Below are 18973 nucleotides of genomic sequence, written 5' to 3' on the forward strand. Positions count from 1 at the left end.
TGAGCCAGTGTGCCCCACCTGCCTATTCTTTCCATTGTTAATTTTTCTGTCCTCATTCAAACCACCTTTAATATAGACCTATAATAAGTCCTGATAGCTATTTGGACACATCTACTTTACCTTGTTTGTTTTCCTTAAGAATGCCTTTGCTATATTCATGATGCTTAGTGTTTCCAGCCAAATTTTAAAGTTAGACTGTCAACCACTATATAAATATGTTGGCATTTTAATTTGAATTGCATTGAATCTGTTAATTACTTTGCAAGAACTGACATCATTGTGATACTGAAATTTTAATATCTCCTGTTTATGTAAACATTCTTTAATGGCTTTAAATAATGTCTCATAATGTTCTGAGTATTATAAATATTTACACATCTAGGTATCTCATTTTGTTTCTCTACTGCAATCTGTAGGTTTCAAAAAATTATATACTCTATTGATACACTTGGGTATTAATTTGCATCCAGTTGCTAAATCTTCTCATTAAATATAATAATTCATTTACAACTTTGCTTGCATTTTCTATGAAATCTATTTGTATATTTTTCTATGTAGATAATAATGCCATCACAAATAAAGCATATGTTTCTAGCATCCTGTCAGTTTTCATATGAATAATTATAATGTCATTTATTCTAGTTTTAAAACTTCCATTTTGATTTATTCACTGACAAATAAGTTATTTAGAACTTTAAAAGAGTCATTGTTATTGTTGCACCTTATTCCTAATTTTATATCATTTCTTTATTCATATTTTCAAGAATTATGTATTTAAAATATAGTATCAGTAAAGGTACAATCATGATGTAGTAATCATCTGTTATTTGACAGGGAAACTTCAAAATAAAGAATTACTTAGTACTTAGTTTAATACAAAATGATTAACTATCAAAGAAATAAAACAAACCTTGAACAGGCTCCTTTACCAACCAAATAATGCTGGGTCTCCTGAATGCCACTTTCTCAATAAATGGAGTCATTATTTATCCTGAGGACCAATTAAAGAACCTCTGTTATTTTTATATATCATTTTTTTCTCATCAGGTCATCAAATAGTGAAAATTCTAGGCCCATCCAATCAAATTTTCACATTGCCACCTAAGTAATATTTTAGAAATGTGAGTTTGATGATTTCTCTCTACTGTTATAATATTGTTGAAATATTATAATATCTCAATGGCTTCTTCTTCCCTTGAGGATAAAGATCTTTAATCTGCCATAAAAGAATCTCAAATGTCTGGCTGAACCTGGATTATCACCCACTTTCTGTCTTTTCTACACTGAAATATTTGCCATGTACTAATACACAATGGGCTTAGGCATGTATTTGTCCTGCAATCTATCTTTCACAAGATTTTTAAATATATTGGTTCTTTGTATTCCTATACTTAACATGGAGAAGTTTCACTCTTTTCCCCACCTTTCTTTTCTGACAAATTTATAGTTAACTTATTCTGTTACTATCTTCAATTTAAGTTAAGCTGTTTGCTCAAGGTTATACATAAAAAGTTATAGATTCAATTGTACTGTTTAGTTTTCTGGTCTTTTAACTATGCTATTATCTGAAGGACAGAGAGACTCCACACCATAGCATACATAATGGAGAAGTAATTCTAAAGGACACTTCGTTAAGAGTTTCACATGTTTTAAAAAGAAGCACAGCTTCTTTAAAAAAAAAAAAAAAGAAAGAAATTGTACTCAGAAACTCAATATGTAATATCTACTCTTCTTCCAGCATCCTGGGTGTAGCAATTTGAAAAAACAATGCTGTATTTGTTTTCGTTATAGCATTAGAAACTTACAAACCTGCATGCCTACAAATCATTTGTGGGATAATAGCAACTGGGCAGACAGCTTAAGAAAAACAGGAAACAATCCTCATCATACTTTAAATATTAATCAAAACAATTTTTCTGTAGGAAGACTTGTGTTGAAGCTAAGCTCAACAAAATGAGTCATATCCGGTCCAGAAAGAGCCAGGAATATGGGAAAAGAAAGTGTCAATTTGGGATTTATTCTACTACAGGGAGGAAGGTTATGTAATTACAACAAAAATAAATTACATAAAGCATAACAGAATCATATGCTATATCTTTATAAAAGACCTAACTATTCCAAAGTTTCATGGCTTCATTATTTATTATATTTTGTCACATTCTTGCAGGATTATTTGTCCATGTATTCAAAGCCAGTAAAAACAGATGATAGTTTAGCTGTATATCCTGACTTTGAAAACACATTGTTTTTCCCTCTTTGTGGTTGGGGAGTTTATATTTTGTAATAAGAAGTTAAGCTCTATTAGTTAGACACAGCTATAATCCTCAACTGTGACATTTACCAAATGTTGACCTTGGGTAACTTGCTTAGCTAAGATTATTTCCCTGCTTCTGTAAATGTAAATAATTATATCTATGTAATATGATTGCCACAAGGATATGGCATAAGGATGAATAAAAATGGATATCAATTAAAAATTGATAAAAAAAGTGACAAAAATTAAAACTAGCTTATAAAAAAAGGACATGTATTTAGAGGTTCTCATAACTCTTAGGTGTAGCAACAGCTTTGCTTCAGGTGGTACCTGACCCAGGTTTCAAGTAATGTCACCAGGACTTGGTTATACTCTACACAGTCTAGCACATTTTTCTTGTGCCAGGCACATTCACAGCTTTCCCTCCATTTATCATATAAAAATATGCTCATAGGTCCTCATATCCTTTCCTATTCATCCTGTAGAAAGTTCAGTAAAAATAATAGATCTTGGGTTTAGGCACATGTAGCAAAATTCACATTGATTGAACAGTGATAAATATATCAATGTGATAAAATCAATTGATAAATATATCAATGTGATAAAATACACATTGATTGAACAGTCTTAGATTATATGCTACTCTTAGAACAATTCACCACAACCAGGGTAATGCAATAATGAGATTGACTTGGGCCTGCATCACACCATCTATCACTGGAGTGGGTGGTTGACTGCTATTCTTCTTAGATTGTAAACCAAGAGGCTGAAATGAATCCCTGAACAGATATTAGATAGGGAGAGACAGCCATTCTAGAAGAGTTAATAGATGCCAGGAAGGGGCTGGTGAGTAAACAAAAACGTCCTATTTTATATTAAGAGGTTAACTCTGTAACTGCATATCTGACAGGTCTCAGTATGCAACACTATCAAATAACAACCTATCAAACAAACAAACAAATCAAACACTACTGTATATTTGTAACACTTCATCCTCCCTGAAATTTTTGGTTTTAAGAATAATGATCATAAGCAGCAGAATTCTTTAGTTTTGACTAGGTTTTCATTGAGGTTTTTCTTGTGGTTAGTAGGGTAGCATTTATAATTCTCTTCCTTAAACAATGAGGTGCATCAAATAAAAAATATAAATAAAATTAAAAGTCTTCATTTCTAATATATAGGAAACAATACATTACTCTTCTAAATTGTATTGGATTGGATAAATGAAGATTACAGCAAATAATTGCTGGGGTTAAATAGCAGGATGATTCACAAATAATGTTCAACTGAGTGAAAGCAAAAGAGAGTCCAATCAGTGCCACCTGTGTAGGGAAAGTTAAATGGGAGAAAGTCAAACCAGTCTTACAATGACGGTGGAAAGTTGTCATAAATCTGCCTGTGAAAAGTGTTCAAAGAAAAACTTTAGACAAATTAAATTTAACAGAGTTTAACTGAGCAAACCATGATTTGCAAATCAGACAGCTCCTGAACCAGAATAGGTTCAGAAAGACAGAAAAACAAACCAAAAAAAAGTAGTGTACAGAAAGGGGAAGTGAGGCACAGAAACAACTGGATTGGTTGCAGCCCAACGTTTGCCTTACTTGAATGCTACTTGAACTGTTGATTGTATAATATGGACAGAAGGCAGGGAAATACTGGGTAGAAGAGGGCGGTGCTTGGCAAAGGGCCTACCCTCAAGCCTGAAAACTCGTGACTCTAAATGGAAACAGGCATTCCTGTTCTCATGCCTAAATGTTATTTTTTCCAAGCCCACTCTGGCCCACCATGCCTGGGGAGGGTCAGAGAGATTAGTCGCAGGATGCTGGAACTCCGGGGACAGATAATCTTCCTAATCCATCCCCTTTCCAGCCTCCCTCCATCCCACTAAGAGCCACCTCCATCACTCATCATGCTTCCCTGCATTCACCACCCTTCAAGTCCATGTGACCTGATTCTTCCTGGATGCTGGACAAGGAGCCAGACACCAAGAGGTCAGGGTGTAAAAGGCTGTCATCCTGACTCTCCACTGAGCTAGTTTAATACTCAATCATCAGTGGATGGCAAATGCTAAAAGAGTATTAATTATAACACACCCTAGAAGCTACCATGGGGCGTGAGCCCAAAAGCACTCACCCTGGCTCTGCACTTGCCCATCTGCATGCTACCCCTCCCGTAGGGATTTGAGTGAACAGGGGCCAAGCAAAGGAGCCACAACCCTATTGTAAGTTCCGAAAGCAAGCAGGTCAGGTAACTTTCCCGCTTCAGTCACCTGTGAGTAGTTGAAGTGTAGCTTCAGTCACCTATGAGTTGTTGAAGTGTAGCTTCTGTGATTGGCTGAGACAGGGCTATTTGTTGCAATAGTAGGCTACCTGCACATTGAGTTAGGTTACAGCTAACTATGTTCAAAGAAATCTTCAGGCCAAACTATAAGGAGGCAGCTTGAAACTAAACTTGATTTAGCAAAAAGCAGCCATTAATAAGCTGATTCTTCACTAACTTGCTTTTCCTAGCATCGTATATATATCAATTTGTTGCAGCTTATAAGAACGTTTTCCAGTTCAGCTTAGATTACACACACCTCTAGATGTTTTGACTTAGTGTTGTAACTTGCCAATCACATCAAAAATGATATGGTTTCTCCAGCTCGATGTCTTCAACCCTTTTTATCCCAGAGATCCAGTGTCAGTTTCTGGAAAGCCTGCTATAATGTGGAAGTAGGACAGGGAACTATGTGTTCATTAAAAAGTATTTTTAAATATCCTGGTTTATGACAGAACAGGTAAGGTAATTTTGTGTTTCTAATGGCCTGATATTTGGGGTATGCTGACTTAACAGAGACTGTTGTGTAAAGAAGTTAGAATGATTTTATGTGTAATAGGTAACTAATAGAGTTGGCTAAACCTTAGGTCCTAGGATATTTGTAGATTTTAAGTACAACACTGCTACAAATGAAATTTCAGTTACCCTAGTTATTTATATAGCATAGTTTCAACCACAACTAAAAGGAATCCACTGAAACCTAACCAGTATTAGTATGTTTATGCAGATAATGAAATTTTTGAGATTTTAAATATTCTTACCTATGGTAATAGGAAAAAAGTTGGAAACAGTTTATGAACTTACAAATAATTTAGGATGCCGGATTCTGTTTTAGGGCCAACTTGAGAAAGAGAATTTGTCCTACTTTGGCTAAAATGTAATTTCTGTAGGATAAAATGTATCAAGATTCAGGGAGAAAAGAAAAATGGCAGGAAAATGTTCTTGTTATTTCATAGTTTCTTAAAGGAAAATAAGCATATCCTTAGATTCTAAGAAGTGCATATTGAACCACTGTAGGATAAACCATTTAGTTGTGTTTTCAAGGGACACTTTCTCACTTTAACTTTCAGTCTCTGCCATGATTGCCTGGTTCCCCTCAAGGAGAGTTGAGAAGTGACTTTACTCAGGGTTTCCTCTGAGATTTAGAAGGTAAATAGTAGTAAAAAATAGTTATCCTCTTTTTGTTCAAAAGACTCAACTATTACCAAGACTTGTTCCAGGTGGAAAATAGCAGTGAAACATTAAGGCCTTTTCAGTAATGTACATGTTTCTTCACTGACTATTTTTATTTGACACCTTCAACACCAAGTTTTAACTTTGAACATTTAGATCTGCCACATTTGATTGTAAGTTTATAGAAGCTCTGTCTTATGAAGATTTCACTATTCTGGGCCACTGAGGAACAATTTGGAGGAATTATTTCTTTTGGTACTATGAAGGGGACTCAGGAGGACTGGAAATAGAAAATTATTTCACATGGTTGAACATTGTACACGAAGGGAGTAATTTGCTCATTTCAGTCCCTTCCAGGATCAGCCTAAGTACAAGAGAATATCTCATATATTTATCCATTAGCATTAGCATAAGGCACTGAGGAAAACTGCTAAAGTAAAATTAGAATTTTGTAATTCAGCCTGGCCAATTAACACCCATTATTACATTACTTTGCACTTTTTCAAAATCTTGTTTTTAAATATATTAAACTACCCTTTGAGTATTAATTAAAGAACACTTGGCTGGGTGCAGTGGCTTACACCTGTAATTCCAACACTGTGGGAGGCCAAGGCAGGTGGATCACCTGAGGTCAGGAGTTCGAGACCAGCCTGACCAACATGGTGAAACCCCATCTCTACTCAATACAAAAAAAAAAAAAAAAAAAAAATTAGCTGGGAGTGGTAATCACAGTCACTTGGGAGGCTGAGGGAGGAGAATTGCTTGAACCTGGGAGGCGGAGGTTGCAGTGAGCCAATATCGCACCATTGCACTCCAGCCTGGGCAACAAGAGTGAAACTCCGTCTCAAAACAAACAAACATAAAAGAACACTTATGACTCACTCAAAAGACACCATTTTTTATGCCAAGGCTATTGTTTTCATGGAAGAAACACCACACAATGAGAACCAAGTTGTCCATTGGTCATCAGTGAGTCAGACACAAGCACATAAACACAACGCTCAACTGCAGTTTTGCTGTGTCTCTGTTCATTGCTATACCTAAACTTCTTATATCCTGGTCTTGCTTCCTAACATTGAAAAAAATTCTACCAGCATGTTGTTGAGTCATAATGAAAGCCTGAGCCATTAAAATCACCAGTCTAAAGTATTAAACGTGTTCTTGCTATTACCTTAATTTGTAAGAGTAACTGCTATTCAATCAGCTTTCAGAACATGCTGTGAGATTGAACTTGTTTAGGTCAAACTGCATCAAGGAGGGCTTCAGAACAAAGACTTTCTGCCCGTAGCACACCTTGCTCTCCTTCCTTTGTAGCAGCCGACACAGTAAGGCAGGAGTCTACGCTCTTTCCTTAGTGTGACTCTCACCCCAGCTGCTGAGTAGGAACAAAAGCATTTAACAAAGATGAAAAGTGATTGTGACATTTTAGCCAGATGTTGAGTAACAGCTAAAGACAGTACAAATAAAAATGTTTAATCGCAGTTTTAAAGGGACAATATAAATATAGCACCATTTGACCTTTGGCAAAGGAAAAAAAAAGATGTTGACCTTTGTAATGTACAATTCTTACCTTTATCAAAAAAAGCAATAGCTCTGCATTGTGTTGTGGGTTGGCTCTGGTCCAAAATGACTTCCTTCCAGCCCATCTATATAAAAATACAAGAGTAAAATTTTTATATGACCTATTTTAAATACAAGACTGTGTCAAGTAACTCTAATTAAACAGTTTATGTTGTCCATTAAAAGCCTCATGAAATGTACTGAGAAAAGTTGGTTTTCTTCAGAAAACCTATCATATATTATTTGACCAAGATGAAGAATATTTAAATGATTCAATATATTTTGACTTCTAAAATAGTCTACCATGCCAAAGCTTTGTAATGAAATGGTTAAAATATTTTTAATATTCTAAAGACAAGTAAACAGAATAAAACCTTTCACAGATACTTACTTAACCCATCCACCATTCTTTAAACCTACAATTCGTGACATCTCTGACCCTTTAATGTTCTGTTCTCCCCCCATAACCTCACTGATAAAAAATAGAAGTGACATTTTAGTGTTTTACACCAGTGTACCAGAAGATACAGACTTGTCAAAACGCACATTAAAAAATAATTTTTTGCATCCTTAGAATTGGTTGAAATGTGTTGATAATCATTTTTTAATGACATGCCACTCTATATGTTCAACAAACTGTGAACAGAACTAACTAACTCCCAGTTTTTCACAATAATATTTTGTTTCAAAAAGTAAGTTCAAGACTTGGAAAAGTGAAATATGGGCCAAGTGCAGTGGCTCACACCTGTAATCCCAGCACTTTGGGAGGCCAAGGTGAGGGTATCACCTGAGCTCAGGAGTTCAAGACCAGCCTGACCAACATGGTGAAACCCCATCTGTACTAAAAATACAAAATTAGCTGAGCAGGGTGGCACATTCCTGTAATCCCATCTACTCGGGAGGCTGAGGCAGGAGAATCATTTGAACCCAGGAGGCAGAGGCTGCAATGAGCCAAGGTCTTGCCATTGCACTCCAACCTGGGAACTAGAGTAAAACTCCATCTCAAAAAAAAGAAAAAGAAAAATGAAATATGATACATCATTTGTTCTTCCTAAATAAACACTATCCAGAGTTAATTTTATTAAAAAGCACCTTGGAGGTATAGTAACAAGTAACTCTAAATTTCAGCAAGCCTAATTTTTCAAGCTCTGGCCATGGACTACCAAACACCAATCCAGTTAAACCTACTTCATTAAACCGTTAAAAGATAGCTAGTATGAACAATTCTATTAAAACAACATTAATGATCAGATGCTGCTTGACTTCAAATCAGTTTTTTTTAGGAAAAGAAAATTAAATTTTATTCAAAGCCTTAGTTTTTACTGTGTGCCCTGAAAAGAAATGGAACCAAAAGTAGGCTGTTAGACAGAAATCACTAGACATGAAATAGGATTACTCACGGACTTGACATGGAATGCTCATTTGCCCAACAGTATCATTTCCCAACATTCCTTTACATCCCTCTTTCTTTCCCCTCAGCCTATTCCTCTGCACCCAGGTGAATCATTACACAGTGGTGGTCTTCTAATGTCCAAAACAAAATACAAAAAAAGAAAGAAGAAGAATATTACAATCACTATTAAAAGAGAAGTATTGCTTTTAAATACTTCCCACTGAACATTGACTCAGGATAGTGTTTTATTTGTCACATTGGATATCATTTATTCTAAGCCACAATAGTGGCCTTCCTATGTCTCTCCCATGGACTGCCCTTCTCCTTTCCCCATCCCTCCACAATAGGCACTTCTTAAAGAATGGAAGGGGTTAATGATTGTCAATGTAGAGCAAGAGATATGAACGCATTTCTAGCAAAATACAGGGAACAAGACCTTCATTATTGAGGAGGCAGATTTTCCTTGGAATTTACAGCATATAAAACTGGAGAAAGTGATTGTCTGTAGGAAGATGGTGTTTGGAGCCGAGATGTGATGCTGGGATTGGCGGTTGGTGGATCTTCAACCCCAGATGGCCCTGATTTACCTAGAGCCGAAGCAATATGCTGCTGAGAGAGAGCCTGTTCATTTTCCGCTTGAATGAAATCTGAAATCCCAGATCTCTCACAAGAAACTTGGGTCTCACAAGGTTTCAAACCAAATTTTGCAGATTCAGGAGTTAAGTCAATTGAACTTGATAAAACTGTGTGCTTTGGGTTTTCCCCCCACCTCTTCAAATAAACCATCTGTGCTATTATATCAAGCGCAGGGAGAGAATCATGTCTTATTCAACCCGTCCCAGATCTCTCTCGTTAGCAATAACCATAGGCGAAGCTATTTAAAATACATTCTGCTGAAGATGGGAAACATCACTGACCTCATTCCCTCTTCGCTCTTGCTTGCCTCTTGACCACATAGTCTGATGACTCCTGATAGGTATCCTGTTTTTTCACTATTCTCATGAACTGTATTAAATGGCACGAAGCTTGTCAGTGTGTTGCCTCAGGAATAGGTGCCATGTACTCGTTGACATTGGACCTGCTATATGCTATTTGATGGGATCTGAGCCTTACTCAGTTTCAACTGGCAGGTCTTCCAGAGAACAGCAGGCATAGAACTAAATGTGTGATAGAGACAGTTGCTCTGCTCTGTTAGCAGGGCACTTAAAATTACTCCATTGTCTTTAATTAAACCCAATTTGATTTCCTTCAACTTTTTAAAGGTCTGATTAAATATTTAAATTTTGTATTTACTCTGAAATTATTCATGCATTTTTGTCTCAGCTAAAATACTAGTTTTCTGGAGTCAGACACTCTAAATACTGAAACATTTCTCTGTTTCCATTTGGAATTTGCTGTGACATCATCATTGTTTGGTGGATCAATGTTTAATACATTTAGTTATATTTAACATGTCATAATTTTCCCCTCGGCCATCATCTCATATCTTTCCTTATCCATTGCACGTAGCACCATGTAAGTGTAGTTCAAGAAATAAAATTGTGCTTGCTATGTACCAGCCATTGTTTTAAGCCCTTTAACATATATTTAATCATGTAATCCTCCTAACAACCTAATAAATAGGTACTAATTCTATCCATTACATGGAGGTTAAGTACTTTGACCAAGGTCACAGTCTAGGGAGGGCAAGAATTCCATCTGAGCAGCTCAGATATAGAATCAGCACCCTAAACCACTATGCCGTGCTGCCTCGTCAGCCTCATGATTTCTTTCAGGGATAATTTATTTTAGACTGTTGTAAATTGTTCTGGGAGATTTTGCATTGTGTAGAAACCTGTTACAGAAGTATATAATCCTCTTGTGTTCTCTTAAATGGCTGATTGCACTGGAGCTGTTTCTTGCTCAGTTAAAATGTCTTAAAATGATCAAGTACTGAAGGAAAGTTTTTATCACAAACACATTCCATTTAAAAAATACATGTACTGACTCCACTTTTACAAACAGTGCAATGTGACTTCTTTTATCCAGATTTTTTAGACAATCATAAAAAACAGCAAGACAATAGATAGTTGATTGACTCAAAAGTGGTATGTTTTGAAAAGAGAGGGGGAAGTAAATGTGTACCATCTAAATTTCATTCCAATTATTTCTGAGACATTTGTGGTTATTGAAGCAGCATGGGGAAGAAAGAATTTCAGATGGGGAGGTCAAAATTACAGTTCTGACTGACTTGACTGCTCTTACTATGCTATTTAGAAAGATAATAAATTACCACTGAATATGTTGTAATTTCATGAGGGACACTTGCTTTTGATCTGTTGGTTGAGTCTCCCATCTGGTGGCTGAATTTGTCTTAAATGTCACTACGGGGGGAGATTCTAGATCTGACATTAGCCACAAGAAATGTTTCCTAAACCTATGACCTTCAGAATAAGTTCTTTTTTTAAAAAAAAATTCTTCTTTAGAAATATTAAGTATTTTCCTCCTTTATGGCTGAGGTAATCATTACTTCCTAAAGATTTGAAATTTTTTACATTTTATGCCATATTGTTGGTGTTTCTTTACAAATATTTCTTAAATTGTAGTCTGGGACCAACTCATCAATTTGAGCATGGCTTATAAAAGGCAGATTCCTGAGCTTCATTCTACACTTGCTTATACTTATTAGAATCCTCAGAAATAAGAGTCAAGAACCAATACTTGAAATGAATATCCCAGGTAGTTTTTATATACAAAACACCAGGGGGGGTTGGAGAAAAGGGGTCTTAACTCAGGCTCTTTTAAAGCATTTTACAAGTATCAATCTCAGGTAAAGGAGAACTTTAAAATGCTAACTATGTGAAAATTATTACAGAAGTATGATTCCATTAAAGAGGTCGGTCTTCTCAAAAGGATCTTGTAGATATGACCATTGTGTGTACCTGCCCACAGCCACCAGTTTCCCCAGTCTGAAATAATTCCTTCCATAACATCGTCAAACATTTTTAGAGCTAAAATATAATTATTTATATACAAACGTATATGTGTACATACATAATATGTATCTATGTATGTGTGCATGTGTGTGTATAATATAGACTAAGTTTATTCTCAAAGTATACTGTATTTTTTTAACAAATGATGTGATCTTTGTTTTTAAAAATTACTTCCTATTTACCAGAACTTCCAGCTGGCACTATACTTTGTAGTGGCTGGCACTAAATTCTTGAACACTGCACGTAAATTAGGATGTAAATCCAAATGTTTGAAAAGAGTCTACCAATCAAAAAATCTTCTGAGTATATAGACAGGCTTTTCCTTATCTCCTCCTATTGGAGTGCAATGGTGCGATCTCGGCTCACCGCAGCCTCCGCCTCCTGGGTTCAAGCAATTCTCCTGCCTCAGCCTCCTGAGTAGCTGGGACTACAGGCATGCGCCACCATGTCCAGCTAATTTTTGTATTTTTAGTAGAGACAGTGTTTCACCATGTTGACCAGGATGGTCTCGATCTCTTGACCTCGTGATCCACCTGCCTCGGCCTCCCAAAGTGCTGGGATTACAGGCTTGAGCCACTGCGCCCGGCCGAAAACACATCCACATCGATGTGAATTTTAAAACGTGGGAGGGGTTTCCATTTTCATCTATCTGTCTCAAATAATGCAAAGGAATAATACAAAAATATTTTACCTTTCACAGCAGTAACAAAATGATAGAAAATCATCTACCTTTAATAACAAAAATAATAGAAAGCCATCTTTAATAACAATAACAAAGTAATAGCAAATTATATTGTTTTGCTCACCTTGATCACTCTGATTGAAATGCTCTTTATAAACATTTTGCTAGTGCTTCCTACACATTGCGATTTTACTGCCATTACATGCCAGTCTAACTAGAACGTTCCCCTAAGGCTTTCTCAAATAATATTCTAAGTGATCTTGGCTAATGCCTCTAAACTGGAGGCAGCTGATTGTAGCCAGTCTTTGAACCATAGATATGCTACAGTTTCCCTCGCTATTTATATCTCATTTTCACAGATATGATAGGAAACAAAGTTTAGAAACAAGGTTTTAAAACAAAAATTTCCAAATGTCAGTTTCAGAGGACATGTTTCAGTCAATGCTTAGAAAATTAAAACTACAGAGTTGTTTTAATTAAAACTATAGAGTAATATTGTAATATTTATATCAGTTGATACTTAATGGATAGATATTCTAAAAAGATAAAACAATATGTAAAGATGAAACTGTATTATTGAGGACCTCCTAGACTGGGAACTTCCTAAAAGATTTTTTCATTTCTCTTTGTCTACCCATGTAGTAGAGTACAATGTCTAGATCTCAGATTACAGACACAGAAAAAATGAGTTTGTTAACTAGTTCTATTTATTGTGTTTGGCTAAATTGCTTCAGTTTTCTCATGTATGAAATAGGAGTAAATATAGTACGTATCTCATTAGAGTTCACAAGCCCCAAGACACAATAAATATGTAACTTTTGGCATTTTTCTTGAAATATTCTAAATTTTGAACATTATTATTTATTAATAGAATAATACATAAACCTAATATTTTAATTAAGGAGAGTTTAAGACTGTCATATATGCTCTCTAATCTGTGTGGCTTTGTTTTTCCGCAAATACATTGTTTCCATATTCCTTTACTCACCTTGATCTCTCTGATTAAAATCGCTGACTAAAATCTCCTTTATATACAGTTTACTAGTATTCTTCATGCAGAAAAAATTTTATTCATTGAGAAATGGAAGACAAGGATAAGATAATAAGAAAAATTACATTCTCAGAGATGTGAATGCTGAAATCAATATGTAATATATGATTAACAGAGAAAGCTATCCTGAAGGTATCTAGGTCAACAATACTTGAGCCTAACTCCTAAAAGTTAGGCTTTTAGTTCCTAAAAGAAAGCAATTTCTGCCCCAGCCTAACATTTGGCAATGTCTGGAGACATTTGTGGTTCTCACAACCTATGGCAGTTACTGGCATCTATTAGAGGTCAGAGACACTATTAAATACTCCACAATGTACAAGAAGCCCCCATGGCAAATAAATATCCAGTCCAAGAAAGCAATAGAGCCCAGACTGAGAAACTTCACCTTAACCTGATATAATGCAAATATATTTGAAAAAAGATGCAAATATATCTAAAGAAAGGTGATTACCAGAAGAGATATTCGTAAATCTTAGAAGCATAGAAAAAGAAACACAAGTGTCCAGGCAATTATCTTCCTGGGAAAAGCTAGCTTGCCAGACCAACATGATTTTTGTGCCTTGCTGGCAACCATTCTGCTCTTGTGAAGAAGGAGACATAATTTGGACGCGAAAATCACTTTTTCTGATTTCATACTCATCAAGAAATCTATCCATTTGGCTAAGTTTGTAGTTTAGGCTGAAAAAGATGACTTGAGATTTCCTTTACTTGGAAAATGAGACTGTTTAATGTAGATTGACATTCTCAACATTTGGGCAGTGGTGGGATCAATTTTCTAAACTTGCAAAGCTGAAGATCAGACCCCTGGGCAACAGTCAAGTTACCAAGGTAAATACTTATCTGCAGTCAACATGGGATGATGTTGAACAACTAACTCCATTTTTTAAAGAGATATAGGGCTTTACAGGTTATCTTTTTCTTGTTGAGTGAGCTTAAGTCATCTGTTTCTTTCAAGGAATTAAACTATTTCATATAAGGTGTCATTTTTAGCATAAGCTTGTTCAAAATATTTCTTATCCTAATATCTATAGATTCTGTAATGATATCACTTACCACATTCCTATTTTAATATTTTCCTTCTTGTATTTTTTTCTTGATAACTCCAGCTAAAGTCTATCCATTTTATTAATTTCCAAGAGCCAGGTTTTAGTTTCATTAATTTTTTCTATTGTTTTATTCTGTTTTTTTTTTAACTCAGTTGATTTATAGAGTAACCTTTATTTTCTTTTTTTCTACTCACTCTGAATTTAATTTGCTCTTCTGTCTCTAGTTTCCTTTTTTAAGTAGAAGCTGAAAGTATTGATTCTATATAATTCTTTTCATTCTTTTCTAGTATTAGAATTTAGGATATAGGACAGGCATGATGGCTCATTCCTGTAATACTAGCACTTTGAAAGACCTAGGTAAGAAGACAGCTTGAGGCCAGAAGTTGGAAATGAGCCTTGGGAACATAGCAAGACTCTTTCTATACAAAAAATTAGAAAATAATGTATTTTCTTGGTAGGGCACACCTATACTTCTAGATACCTGAGAGGCTAAGTTGGAAAGATTCCTTGAATCCAGAAATTTGAGGCTGCAATGAGCTATGATCATTGCCTTCCAGATTGGGCATTAGAGTGCCCTGTTTCAAGAAAAAAAAAAGAGAAAAATTTAGGAATATAAAATTTCCCTAAACATAATTTTAGTGACATTCCATGAATGTTGCTATGTTGGTTTTCCATTTTCATCCAAGCAAAATTAATGTTTAATTTCCTTTTCACTTATTTGACCCCCAGTTATTTAGAAGTTAATGAATTTACAAAATTTGGGAAATTTATTGGAAACATTTTTATGTTGTATTTGAATGTTATTCCATTATAGCACAGAACATAATTTGAATCACTTGAATGTTTTAAAACTTATTTAGACTTATTTTTTGGTTCAGGCTATGGTCAATCTTGGTAAATGTTATGTGTGTACTGGAAAAACATATATAATCTGCTCTTGTTGAGTGGGGTGTTCTATAAATATCAGTTGGGTAAGAGAGTGAACACTTTTGTTCACTGGTTACTGGGCAATAGTGAACTTGTCAAGGCAAATATTGAATTCTAGGCTCCTACTAGGAAGCAATCTGGCTTTCTCCAGCTGATCTCTTCCTTCTTACTGTTCAAAATTGTAAAAACTTACTGTTCAAAATTTTAGAAACTTCTAGTCTAGTCTTTTAGACCATGTGCACACACATATCCCACGCTGTGAATGTACATAATGCAGTGCACAGAAATGTAAGCTTATTTCCACATCTGGTATTATTATAACTTCTCTTGTTCAGAACATTATACATTCATATTATAGAAAGAACCAATCGTGGTTGAGATGGAAGAAATTAAAGCTTGTCTACCTCTCTAGCTCTCTTCCAGGCTAACATCCACACACATTTCTGCATATTCTTCATTGCACAAGAAAGAACTAATGGTGGGTGAGATGGAAGAAATTAGAGGCCGTTTACCTCTCTAGCCCTCTTACAGGCTAATATCTACACACATTTCTGCAGATTGTTCATTGCACAAGAATATCTAGCTAAAGGGGAAAGTAGATGACAAAGTCAAATTCCCACTCTGTTGCCCAATCCTTCTCTTCTGATGAGAAGCTGTGTCTGTCCAACATAAGAAATTTCTTCCAACTTTAATCATGCGATGCTCTCAGGTATTTTATTTATCCAAAGAGAGATGCCTTGTCCAATTATTACAAACCAGTGACCAGTGGTGTTATATATTCTAATAGCAGCCCCCTTCTCAGCCATCCCCTGTGTTACAGATGACAAAATGGTGGCTAAAGTGATGAAGCCACTTTGCCCTAAGCCATACAGGTATTAAAAACATTTCCCAAAATGCATTATGGAAATAATTATTCTAGGTGAAATATCTATTTGGGTTTTTGCCCATATATGTTTACTATTTATATTTAACAATATTTGCTCTAACTACTAATTTAAGCAAGACTTTATATGCTTAGACTTTCTTCTTATTATATTGCTCTAATGCTGTAAAATAATCACCATATCTAATAACTTGAAGACGAAGTTGTCAGATAGGAATGTGCAGAACACAGATCATACAGGAATAAAGAGTATATATGATTACTTGAGGCAGTTTGATTCACTGTTGTGGTTAAATTCACATCTCATTTTCAGATAGCTTTACCATTGCTAGGTTAGTTGAAGACAGACCATGTACTGTAATGATTTTTACCACAAGGTTTATAGAAATAAAACAATAAAAGCAGACATCACATCATACTCAGCCAAGAAGCCACAAAGCGAAACGTATTAAAATTTAATTTTCTGAATTTCATTGTATTTGCCATATTAGCTTTATGAATTATTTCATTTTCTTTCTGCTATAAAATTCATTAATTTTAATCCAGGATTAACAAAATAAGGAGAGGAGAATTGGTTTTCTGCAGCATCTTCCATACTCAAAGTATCCAAATGTGTGTTATAAATAATGAATGAGATACTGTTAGAGTAGGGACTCTGTAGGCAAACAGAGTAGCCATTGTACAAACTGGCAATAACACTCAAAAAAGATAAATACTAAAATGAAAGTCCTTTCCTGCCCTATCTTTAGTTTCTCTAAGTTTTGGTAAAACTTTTGAGTAAGTTGTTATCTGGGTGTAAATGTCATGTCTAAAGAGAGGGATCAGGGAATGGCTATTAGAAAATTCTTAATCAGGGTTGTATTTGTAGATCACGATAACCATTTATTAGCCTAAGTAACACTCCTGGGCTTTTGCAAGTCTAAAACTTGTCCTTCTATGAGAAATTTGGGCTGAGTTTGGAACTCCTATCAAGCAATACAAGAATGGGAGAGACAGATTACAGTTCATAGAGACTTGTAAAATTCAAGCATATAGTCTTTTACTGCAGGTAATAATGTATATAGTAAACTAAGATGAGTTTACCCTAAAATATATATTTTTAAATCAAAAAACAAACCCTAAACCTAACCAAAATGAGTGACTCTATCAGGAGAATTTTCCCACATACAAGCCTTAGTCTGTTTCTCTTTAGCTATAATATATGTATACAATGATTTGTGGAAATATGGTAATAGCTTGAACGCTATGATCAATGAGGGAGGAACCGGTAAACTTAGAAGACAACTCCTTTGTAGCTCAAACTCCCTGAAAATCTTTAAATAGACTCTTTCAGGAGGAATTCTAATAAAAAAGTAATTTGTCATTTTTCTGCTTTGGGAAAGTAACTCAACTGCTTAAAGACTAGCTACTGTTTGAAGAAAAAAGAATGCACATATGTATAAATGGAAAGAGAGAGAGAAGATTAGGCAGGGGAATGTTTCTCTAAACTTTGATATATTAAGTTACAAAGTGAATTCATTAACATATTTGCCAGAGGCCTTATCTGAAGGAACAGGTGAATCCAAAAGGAATAGCAGACATATAGGTTAATGCTGAGAAGTAAAAGCCAAACTGGGTAAGGCGTGGGTGACATCCATGTGGTTGGGAGTATCTGTAGTCTCAGGGGTGTACATGGCAGTCAAAGACAGGAGCCGAAGTGGTTTGTAGAGGTGCTATTTCAGAGCATACATCCAGGGGACAATGAAGAAGTCAGAGAAGATGGGGTAAGGGTTCCAAAGCTGTGATAATTAGGAACAGATCTTGAGGCAGACTGGAAGGCAGAAACTAAAACTACAATTATAGGATGTAGTCTGAGTGCCTCAGGTGCAATGATGATGTGAGGTCAGCAAGCTTTTTCTGTAAAGGGCCAGATAGCAAATGGTTTATGCTCTGTGGACCACATAGTTTCCAGGACATCTACTCAACTTGGCCATTATATCATGAAGGAAGCCACAGAAGAATAACTGAATGGGTGTGGCTGTGTTCCAATGACATTTTTCTTGCATAAACAGATGATGGTCTGGATTTGGCCATCAGACCATAAATTGCTAACCTCTGATATGAGCAACAGTGCTTACAGTAATTGATAGTTGGGTAGGAATAATTGTGTAAGAGCATGGGATGCAGGGCACATATGTGGTATACATAGACTCCTGGAGTCTGAGGACTATTCAGAAAAGGCAGGGCTGCTGAAGATTTATACTGGGAGTGGTCATTAGTCAATAGGAGACTTAGTTCAGTCTTTGGGCCCTGGAGACAAGGAATATTAACAAAATACAGAAATGTAAAGAACAGCAAAGGGAAAATTTACTTATTTCAGAAACTTTGTTCTTCACCTTCCACTCATATATCCAAACAGGCATAGAAAAGTCTTTGCCATTTTGGGAGGTAAAGTTTCTGTTTTGTTCTTTATATTTTAAGTTCTGACAGCTGCATGTATCTTCTTTTAAGTTAGGCTACTTTATACACAGGGCTACTAACATACGCCTTATTAGATATATTTTATTATTATTACTAGAAAAGCATCTGATGAAGTCGTGATACATCCCAGCGACTATTTAAAATAATATAGTGCCTGTGTACGTGTGTTTACAAGGTATAAAATTGCACAACAAAACTTCACGAATCAGAGAAAAAAAAATCAGTGCTCAGCAAGAACAAGGAGAAAACA

This window comes from Callithrix jacchus, chromosome 7, assembly GCF_049354715.1.
Source record: "Callithrix jacchus isolate 240 chromosome 7, calJac240_pri, whole genome shotgun sequence".
Lineage (NCBI taxonomy): Eukaryota > Metazoa > Chordata > Mammalia > Primates > Cebidae > Callithrix > Callithrix jacchus.